Here is an 11,273-nt window from a genome sequence, read left to right as displayed (position 1 = left end):
CCTCGGCCGCCTTGGAACGTTGGCCCCCCTTTCCCCGTGCGGCCCCCCTCCCCCCGGCCGCCCCGACCCAAGCCCCGCCCCCCACGCCCCGGCCGAGGAGGGCCGCCATCCTCGCCGCCGCGGTACGAGCCACGCCGCGCACCCCACGCTGGAGTCCCGCCGCCGCGCCACGCCCCCGCCGCGCCACGCCCCCGCCCTCACCACGCCCCACCCCGGCGCAGGCCACGCCCCCGCGTACCCTCAGCGGGTCCTCCAGGCTCACCCGCCGACCCACATCCCTCATCTGCATCCCACACGTGTTTCTGGTACCTACATCTTGCCCGGCATCCGCACCTGCATCCTCCTCCTGCTAGGTGCAGGAGGCTGCCCCCTACTCCAAACCAAGCACCCTCGCCCCGCGCCCTCTGCCCCGCCCACCCGCCAGCGACCGGAGGTCGCTCCAGGCTAAGCCCCGCGGTCCTTGGCGCGCGTGCGCTACCACCTGGCGGTCCTCGGCCGCCTGGCCTGGCGCTGTGCGCGTGGGCGTCGAGCACCTGGGCCTTCGCGTGCCGCCACCCGGGGACGCGGCCTTGCTGCCCTGGTGAAGTCCCAGCTCAGCCTGGCGGCTCCGGGACAGGGCACGGGGCCGCAGGAGACGCCCCCGCGGGCAACAGGCTATAAATAGCGGCGCCAGCCTGCTTGCAGGCAGACACAAATTAGCCAACAACTCCACGAATTCTAATATTTTAAAATAACTTGTTCCAGTGCGCTTAAGACTGCGCATAACCTGAAGTGTTGGGGAAGATGTCCCAGGGGGCAACTTGTTCCAGCCGGTCTTGGGGACCAGATGACAGGGTGTGGTCCGACTAGTTTGCTTGGCTAGGGGTAAGGGTTTTAATCAGTCTAACCCTCAGGGTTGAAAGAGACTCCTAGGACAGAAGACTACCCCCCCCCGTCCATTTGTCACAAGTCCGTGTGGACGGGCGTCGTGTTTCCCCTAGCTCCTCAGTGGGATCCAACAGCAGAAGATAGTAAATAATAGTATCTTTACTGATACTGAACTTTGGTGGCAATTTTGAAAATGATATAAAAATTCCCTTTTCGTGATGCATTTATTTGAGGAATGAGGCAAAATTTGAGTTTCTGGTGGTTTTGCAGTCCTCATGGAGAAGTCCGCGTTGTAAATCAAAGTTTGAATCTGCTTGTATGAGCAGCAATCCCCCCCTGCCCCCCCCCAAGAACGGACTTCTGTTCAGGTCTGATTTTAAGCCTATTCACTCTAAAGAGAAAGAAAACAAAGCTTGTAAAACCCTGTATGAATTATCTTTGCTTCGGAAGGTGGAGGTGAATGTATGTAGTTTGTGGGAGGGTTGGTTTATTTTGGTTGAGGCAGGGTCTCCTGTAGCCCTGTCTGGCATTGACAAGCTCCACCTGCCAACATCCCCTGTGTTTTGTGGTTGCAAGCCTGTACCACCATGCCTGATTTCAATACAGAAATACTACTCTGGAAGGTTTTGTTTTACTGTAGTTCTTATTCTCCAGGAGAAGCACATGAATAGCTTGTTTTTCTTCCATCACTGAAGCACTAAAAGACTTGTAGCCTCTTGGACAAAGTCTTTTATTGTATTCCAGTGAAAGGAAGGAACATGAGTGTACAAAGTATATGAATGTTGAAGATACAGTAAGTGAAATAAGCCTGTTATAGCAGTAACAGGTACTGTGTAATTCAACTTATAAGAGGGGCTTGGTAATTGTCATAGTAAAGTCAGGTTTGGTGGCTCATACTTATAATCCCATCATTGGAGAGGCAAAGGTAGAAGATTTGATGAGCGTTTGAGGCCTTCATGGGGCAAAGTTGGAGATCCTGTTTCCAAACAAAGATTTAATCATAGAAACATAGTGATAAGCACCTATAATTCCAGCACTTAGCCAGTGGAGGCAAGAAGGGTCAGAAGTTTAAGGCCAGTCTGGGCTACATGAGACACAGTCTCAAAAAACAAAACAAAAAATTGTTAAATTAATAAAAACAGAAAGTATAATGGTGGTTGCTAGGGTCTAGGAAAGTGGGTAGTTAGTAGTGGCTATGGAATTTCAGATTGAGACGATAAAGTTCTAGAAACAGGGTGACAGTTCCATAACAATGCGAGTGTACTTAATGCCACAGGAACTGTGTTCTTTAGGCAAATAAGATGATCACTTAAAGTTATGCATACTATATTACCATCGACATTTTAAATGATATTGTTAAAGATCAGCCAGACCAAGAAGACAACAGCTCCTTTCACCTGCCATAGTCCGTATTTTCTAGATGACAACTAAGATGTTAACTAGATGGTTTAATGTTTAGTTGTAAAAATTTGCTTCTCAGGCTGGAAAGATGACTCAATGGTTAAAAGCACTGGCCACTCTTGCAGAGGACCTGGGTTCAATTCCCATTACCCATGTGGCAGCTGACAACCATATGGAACTCCAGTTCCAGGGGATCCATCACCCTCTTCTGGCCTCTGTGGACACTGCATGCATGGGTGCACTTACATATATGCAGGCAAAACACTCATACACATCAAATAAGAATAAATAAATATTTTTTAAAAGTTTGCTACTCATTTGATTTCAAGAAAGATTATTTAGAATAGTTTTCAGGAGTAAATCTATGTATATGAACATAAACCCACAAGCCAAACTGACTAGAGAGGAATTCTCAATTGAGTCACATCCCTATGTCCTTGAAACATTTCTAGCACAGGAGGTACTCAGGGAACTGGCTCATACCCAGGGTATTCAGAGAGATCACCTCTCTCCATTAGCCCCTAGAGTTAAGATGTGCTTGTCCCAGGTGCCCCGCCCCCTGGTGGTCTATGTAGGAATTGCCTCTCAGGGTTGAGACACTCCAAATGAATGTTTTTGTGCTTTGTATATAATGGAAATTCTACAAATATTTGATCTGTCCTTCAGTGTTGCAGTTCAGAGCAAACGCAGTGATCTTGTGTTTGATCATGTAAGAATGGAATTTAAAGCCGGGTGTGGTGGTGCATGCCTTTAGTCCCAGAACTTGGGAGGCAGAGGCAGGCAGAGCTCTGTGAGTTCAAAGCCAGCCTGGTCTACATAGTGAGTTCCAGCACAACTGGGGCTACAGGGAGACCCTGTCTCAAAAAAGACCAAAAAAAAAAAAAGAATGGAATTTAATGGGTCTTTTCTTTAAGCACCAAGTTTATGATGTGTAAAAATCTTTTTGAGGGGTTTGTTTGCTTAAAAGTAGTGTGGATAGCAGTATTGTTCATTAGCTGCTTACAGTAATTGACAGTGCACAGTATTTTATTTGTGAGTTATAAATATCTTTACTAGCACATTTGTAAGCAAGACCTTGAGCTGGTGTTGGGGGAGGTGAAGATGTCTCACTTTCTCCACTTAAAGCATTCTTTGTCCTTAGCTCTAATCTTTGTACCCAGAAGGATTTGCCAGTCTGTTCATTCTTGATCACAAACACACCTATAATCTTAATAAGACAATGATGGTCAAAGCAGAGCCTGGTGGTGCATGCCTGTCATTCTAGCACCTAAAAGGCTGAGGCAGAAGGATTTCTGTGAGCTTGAAGCCAGACTTGCATACATAGAGAGACCCTGTCTCAAAACAAAAGCCCAATTCCTGACTTCCTAATGGACTCCTAACTGAGCCCCAGCACGTTACTCATTTAGGACACATGTATAGAACATTGCAATAATAGCAGAAGCAGGTTAAATTACTGTGCTTTAGGGCTGAAAGCTCAAGTGTACTTGCCTATCTTGACATTGGTTCAGTCTCCAGTACTGTGAAAAAAAAAGAAAGAAATCATTATGATTGTGGTGACCTTCCTGCTTTCACCTTTTGATAGCTAGGATTACAGGCATGCACCACCATGCCTGGCCCAAATATGGTGATTAGAGGTGGGCCTTTGAGATGTGGCTGAGATTAGCTTAGATCATCAGGTTCTAAGCTCTATAATTGAATACCAATGGCCATTTTTGACTGATTGATTGATTGATTGATTGATTGATTGACAGGGTTTCACTGTGTAGCCCTGGTTAGTGTGGGAACTTAGTATGTAGACCAGGCGGGCTTTGAACGCAGACATCCACCTGTCTCTGCCTCCTGATTGTTTTACCTTTGGAACAGGGTTTTGCTATGTAGATCAGACTGGTCCCAAACTTGGGGTGATCTTCCTGCTTCTGATCCCAAGTGCTAGGATCATAGACATCTACCTTCTCTGGTGGCTTCATCAGTGTTCCCTTGTCTCTCAATGATATAATGACCTGTGTCACTTCAGACTCTGCCAGAAATATCACCACCAAATATAATGTCTACCCCTTTGACAAAAAACACAAGACAAGATAGACATCTTTTCTTATACTTGACTCATCTGTGGTACTGTGTCATGAGCATTAGAAAGTGGGCTGATGCTCTTATAAGGTTATTAAAGTCTGTGAGGTAATAATTACATTGATAGGAACCGAACTTGGGTCCTCTGGAAGAACAGCAAATGTTCTTAACCGCTGAGCCATTTCTCACCCCCAGAAAGGATTTATTTAGTTCACAGTTGCACATTTTAGTCCACTACGACAGGGACACAGAAGGAGGAGCTTGAGGGAGCTGCTCACATTGCACCTGTGGTCAATGTGCATGCTGGTGCTCAGCTCCCCTTCTTCACTCTTCAGCAGTCCAAGGAGCCTCTATCTAGAGATTGGTGCCACCCACAGTGTGTAGGTCTTCCAACACCAATGAACATAATCAAGATAATCCCCTACAGATATGCCCAAAGTCCCTCTTCCCAGGTGATTCTAGGTTTTGTGAAGTTGGCAACACTAACCATCTGGGCTTTGTGTGACCTTGTCTCCCAGCCTCCCCCACCAAACAAAAATAAAACCACCAAAACCCAAAATCAAAACAAAGAAACAAAACAGAGGAAGGATGGATAGTCATTCAGGGCTGTGGAACACTTTGGAGGAAGCCAGGACACAATTCACTCTGGTACATTTTGGGCAGAACTGTGAAATTTGTTCCTTCCTAGATTGACCTTTCAGGGGGTGACTTCCTATTTTGGGTCTCTGCCATTCCTGGCATCTGGTGTGATTTGTGCATGCATGGGCTCCATGTGTGTCTTCCACTGTGTGTACTAAGACAAAGTCATCAAGCCAGACCTGGTAGGTCTCAGCCAAGGGACAAGAGGGTTGTGCCTCCTTGCTTAGCTAACTCCTCGGTGCTGACTTATTTAGTTAAAATCTGAGACAGAGCCTAGCCTGGCCTCAAACTCAAATGTAGTCAGGGTGACCTTGAACTTCTCAGCCTTGGCCTCTACCTCCTGAGTGAATTACAGGCATGTGCCACTGAGGCAGGGAGGCACAGGAAATAGCTTAGCAACTAGGGACTCTACTTGGCTCAGTTATGCACACTCTTCTCCTCTCTATACAATGCACCTAGCAACATGTTGGTAATCCTAGGATCCCCACTTGCATCAGGCTGCCCCTCTCTGAACAATGTTTCCCCTATCCTTCACAACATCAAACAGACAAATTCTATTCAATTGTACTCTTCTTGTATCCAGGCACAGAAAACAAGGAACGATTCCAGTTGAACTGGTTTCAGTGCATGTGCAACCAGACAAAACTATATTCTCAAATGAAATTTCAGGGAAAACCCCTTATTTTCCATCTTGTGCCTACATATTAATTGGGTGTGCATGTGATAAAAATCAGATGCATGTGGGACGGGACATACGCAGTAAAAAAATATTTATATGACTTAATCAATGAAAACAGAATCACCCTTTCTATACCCTCCAGTAACTAAACCGTTTCTTCTCTTCAGTCTCACAAAAGGAAGTCCCAAACAATAATCAGGGCCTGTAAGCATTGTTCTCTTGCAATGTATTTCTTTCTGAGCTGTACTCTAGTTCTGCTTTTGGATAGATCTTTGCTTGTCTGCAATCTGTGTGGGCTTTAATTTGAATTCGTTGATACAAAGTGGAAACACCTAGTCCAGATGGTGACTCTGACCACCCAACACAATGCTGGGTTTTGTGCAGGAATAGAAATCAAACCAGGGCTTTGTACATGCTAGGCAAATGCTCTACCAATTGAGTTACATCTTAGTTTTGTTTCCTGTTGCTGTGATGAAATGCCCTGACTAAAGCAACTTACAGGAGAAAGGGTTTATTTCAGTTCACAGTTCCAGGTTACAGCCAATCCCAACAGGGAAGTCACAGCAGCAGGAGCTTGGGGGAGCTGTCATCACAGCCATAGTTAGGAACAGAGAGCCGAGATTACATGCATGCTTGTGCTTAGACCAGTTTCTCCCCTCTGATGCACTTCAGGATCTTCTGCCTAGGGAATGGTGCCTCCTAGAGTGGGCAGGTCTCTCTTCAACTAACATAATCAAGATAATAATGCTCCATTAAGACTTTCTTCTCAGGTAATTCTAGATTGTGTCAAATTGACAAAACTAATCTTCACAGCATGGTGGTGTTGATGGTCAAAACTGTGCTAACAAGCTGACTCACTCAAGGGCTGTCTCCAGCACTGGGCTGGTGTGGCATTCAAAGAGTGTCTCTTATTTGAGAGAGAGTCCCATGTGTCACTAGAAATAGTGGGATGCCATTCTTTTAAAAGAAGGATGGTGAACATGCCTGTAATGCCAGCACTTCAGCACTGGGGAAACTGAGACAGGAGGATCAGGAGTTCAAGGCTAGTGTGGGCTACATGGGACCCTGTCTCAAACAAAACAAAACAGGATGAGGATGGACTGAAAACCACAAGTGATGAAGAATGGACATGGGAATGAGAGATTGCTTCCAGAGGGAAAGGGCTCAGAGTCACTGTGCATTGCAGGAACTCTTGGGGCACCAAGCATTGGGCAGAGATATTTACATATTGAATTCATTCAGTCCTCTCAGAAACTCACTGAGGTTCACAGGATCCCTGGCTTTCCAGTGAGAACTGATCCTGGTGGCAACCACACAGCTAATAAGTGGCCCAGCCAAGAATTTGCTATGAATTCCTACCCTAAGCCCTGCCTATAATCAGCCATGTGGATCCATCTTGAGGAGGACACTCTCTGATAAATTCATCCTCAGGCAATTTCATCATTGTGCAAGCTTCATAGAGTGGACCGTCACAGGCTTAGATGGTATGGTCCAGGACCCAGGCTGTATGGGAGTGCTCACTGCTCCTGGCTATGAATCTGAATAGTAGGTCCCTGCACCCCTACAGAATCCCATAGACAGTTGTAGGATGATACCAATATTTGAGCTTATGAACACATATAAACATAGAAGATGTATAGCCACTGTCATAATGTGATCCGTTGTTGACTGAAGCATCATTAGATGGTACAAGACTTCTGCTGCCCATAGAGAGAGAGGAGGTTGCCCTGGTGGACACAGGACTGTAATTCCAGCACCTCAGGAGGCTGAGGCAGGAGGATCGCAAAATCAAGGTGAAGCTCAGTCTCAAAAAGGTTGAAAAAAGGGGTAAGTTGAGGACATACTTAGTAGTACAGCGTGGTTTCCTAGCAAGCATGAGGCCCCAGGTTCAATCACCAGTACTGCTGAAGGAGAACAAGCATGAAAGGGAGAGCCAAAAGCTTAAGCTTGTATTGTATTTCCTCCAGAGGGACACATAGGACAGTGACTCTTGCTTCAATCCATAACATATACCCTACCAGAGATGCCAGAGTGCTGACTTCCAAACACAGCAAAGGTCAGGTCAGCGAGGCATATGTATGTATATGAAACAGGGGTTAGATGAGATAGGAGCCAAGGGACTTACTGTCATTGACCTCAGTTCTGGTTATTTCCTGCTGAAATTGGGGCATTATAGAGGCTAAGGTCAAGCACCCCTTTGTTCATCCCATGCTAGTTGGTCAGTTTGTGACCTTGAGTCAGGATCTGGTATCTCTGTTCACCTATCAAGAGGATGTTATTCATGTGAGCTTGTGTGTTGTAATGGACGGTGGTCTGGATAAACTGAGTTAACAGAGGGATTAGAGAGGGGCCTATGGATATTAAGAATCAAAATGGTGGGCTGGAGAAATGGCTCAGTGGTTAAGAGCACTGGCTGCTCTTGCAGAGGACCTGGGTTTGGTTCTCACAACCCACATGGTGACTAACAACCATCCATAACTCCAGTTCCAGGGGATCCAACACCCTTTTCTGGCCTCTGTGGGCATTGCATGACATGAGTGCTCTTACCTATATCCAGGCAACATACTCATACACATGAAATAAGAATAAATACTAGATTTTGATAGAGAGAGAGAGAGAGAGAGAGAGAGAGAGAGAGAGAGAGAATATCAAAATGGTTATTAAGGGGGTGACCCAGGACAGACATGAAGAATTTGGAAAGTGTCTGTCCCATGATTCTGATGCCCATTGTGCTGCATCTCTGGCCAGACCAGATCGATTTACATAAAAGCAGCATTCCTCTCCCACAAAGAGGCAGAGTCTGCCTTTCTCTGCTGTCAGGAGGTCTAAGCCTCTGTTATTCTGGAGTGTGGCTACTGCCAATGAGTCTCCCTGATTGTGAATTTTTACTAGGTCTAGAGAAATTTTAGTGAGGCTTTCTTGTATGTTTTGTGATAAAGAACCATCGCAGGTGGTAGATGTGGCTAAATCCGCTGCTACTGTGCCACTTGCTGTTACTATGGGAAGGAGAATAAGAATGGAGATTCTTTCTCTGCACATGTGGCCAGTTAAGAAGACAGGAAAACTTGGGGTATTAGTGAGGCAGGCAAGCATAAGGAATAGTTTTGTAATCTGGGACCCCACTTGGTGTGGTTATAGGCACACTCCTCTTACAGTAATAATTTACTTGGCAGCTTTGGTCTCTTACCTACACATCCTGTGCACATACTGCCCTCTTTGAACAATAAACCCAGCTACCTGCTGGCAACACAGGACCCCTGTCTGCACTGAGCTACACATACACTCCTCTCAGAACACTGGAAAAAAGTATTTCTTCTTCTTGACAACAATCAAACTTAGTTTTTATTCAAACATATTCCCAATGATCTGAGCACAAAGAACGGAAAGGCCACTCTGGCCCAGAATGGTTTTGGATGTATGCACAATAAAGCAAACTGTGTCCTCAAAGTGAACTTTTAGAATCTCCTATTTACTATCTTATGCTGACGCATAATTGGCCATGCATACGATTAAAATCAGATGTGTGATGAGCCTGTAAAATAGAAGAAACAATTATATGACTTAATCTACCAACCAAATTACCCAAATCACACCCTTTAGTAACCATTTCCTTCTTCTCTTGAACCCTATAAAAGGAGGTCCCAAACAATAAAAGGAAATTCCAAACAATAACCAGGGCCCCTTGAGTATTCACTAATGTGTCCGTTGATCCTTTGTAGAATGTTCTTTAAAATTTTTTATATGTTTGAGTGTTTTGCCTGCATGTAAATGACGAGAAGAGGGCATTGGATCCCCTGGAACTGGAGTTATGGATGGTTGTTAGCCTCCATGTGGCTGCTGGAAACCAAACCAGGGTCCTCTGTAAGAGCAGCCAGTGCTCTTAACCACTGAGCCATCTCTCCAGCCCCCTTTTATAGTGTATTCTGATCTTTTCTCTTGCTTAGCTTCAAGTCTCCTTGATTCTTTTCTTGTACAGCCCAGACCCATCTACTCAGGTACAGCACCACCGTTGGTCTTGACCCTCCCACATCAACCAGCAATCAAGAAAATGCTTCGCAGACATGCCCACAGGCCAATTTGATTGAAGAAATTCCTCAATTAGGGTTCTTCCCTGGTACCTCTAGCTTGTGTCAAGTTGACAAAGACTAATTAGTGCAGGGACATTGCCTTTTCTGTAATATAGGCTGGTGTAACCCTCCCCATCATCAGCCCTCTGGGCGTTTTCCCGAATTTTGTGAATTCACCACTTTGAGGAATGATTTTTTTCATCCCTTTGATCAAATTAGGAAAGGACACATGTAGGCCTGACTGAGAGAGCTAGGCCGACAGTGCCATCTAGGGTAGATAGATGGAACTGCCTCATTATCTAAGGGGTACCTGTCAGGATCTCTGGAGTCAATGAAGCATCCGTCCATGAACACTACTGCAGAAGCCCCTGAGTTTTTACTTCAGCTATGGCAGAAGATGAGACAATGACACAGGCATTCTGCAGGTTAGACCGTAGGAATGTGAAATGTGCTGAAATTCCTTCATGCGGGATGAGGTCTTTAGGGAAAGAACCAGGGTATTTCAATGTTGATTTTTTTTTTTTTTTCCAGTCTGGGAGTGGCCATGTGGACAAAAGAGGATGTGTCTATGCCAAATTCCTACTTCTCCATCCACTTTCCATAGAGGCAACTGGGAGGCAGGGAGTTCTGCAAGGTCTGGGAGGGTTTCGTTTTTAGAGCAGGTGATGGGAGGGGGAAATGTTGTCATAAGGAGAGACATTGAAGAGGCGTGTCAGAGGCGGAGCGGGGGCGGGGGGCAGGGTGGGCAGGGCTGAGAGTTGGGTGTCTGAGGTCACCACAAAGAGAGACCAGAGCTTGAGAAATTCTTTTCCTGATTGTGAGAGCAGGGCAGATGCAGATCTGGCATGTTCCTAGTTGGGGAAGCCAGAAAGAAACTGGGTGGTGGCAATTCTGGGGAGTTGGAGGAGGGTTTGAAGGAGCTGGGTTAGATTGGGAGGGATTTGGAACAGCAGAGGGAGTGGAATTAAAAGGGTGGGAGTGATCAGCAGGATCAAAATCAGCAAATGAGGGGACAAAGCAGATTTTGGCTTGATCTCTGTTTTTCCTCATGGGGATTTTGATCTTTAATAGAGCAGGTTTTTTCACGAAGTAGTAGAATTTAGAATGTAGTATAGGTAATTACCATTTAGGGATCTTGGTCAGGTTAATTTTCCATACCAATTAAGGAATTAAAAGGCAGGAAAAATCTTACACAACCAAAAGCAACAGGCAACAAACTTTATTAAAAATAGATACTAGATATATACACTTAGTCAGACAGAAAGATTCTCCACAAGTCGAGAGGAAATTCAGAAACTGGAAAATCCAAAGCTCTCAAGAGGGCTTGTGCCTTTTTAAGTGTTTTTTTGTGGCATGGAGCAGATCTCCCTCTTCTAATTTTGGTCCATTTAAACAAAGAGGTAAGTGCTGATAGGCCCTACTCCAAGTGGGGATATGTCCAGGGCTACACAGACTGTAAGCCTATGTAAACAAATCAGTTGAAGGGACCCTGCTGGAGTTAAGAATAAAATCTGTCAAGCTTTGTGTGTTATCCTGTCCTTAATCACTTCTCC

The sequence above is a fragment of the Nannospalax galili genome, unplaced genomic scaffold (genome assembly GCF_000622305.1).
Source record: "Nannospalax galili isolate Female #2095 unplaced genomic scaffold, S.galili_v1.0 scaffold388, whole genome shotgun sequence".
Lineage (NCBI taxonomy): Eukaryota > Metazoa > Chordata > Mammalia > Rodentia > Spalacidae > Nannospalax > Nannospalax galili.
The sequence above is the reverse complement of the archived record's forward strand: the minus strand, read 5'-3'. Positions refer to the sequence as shown.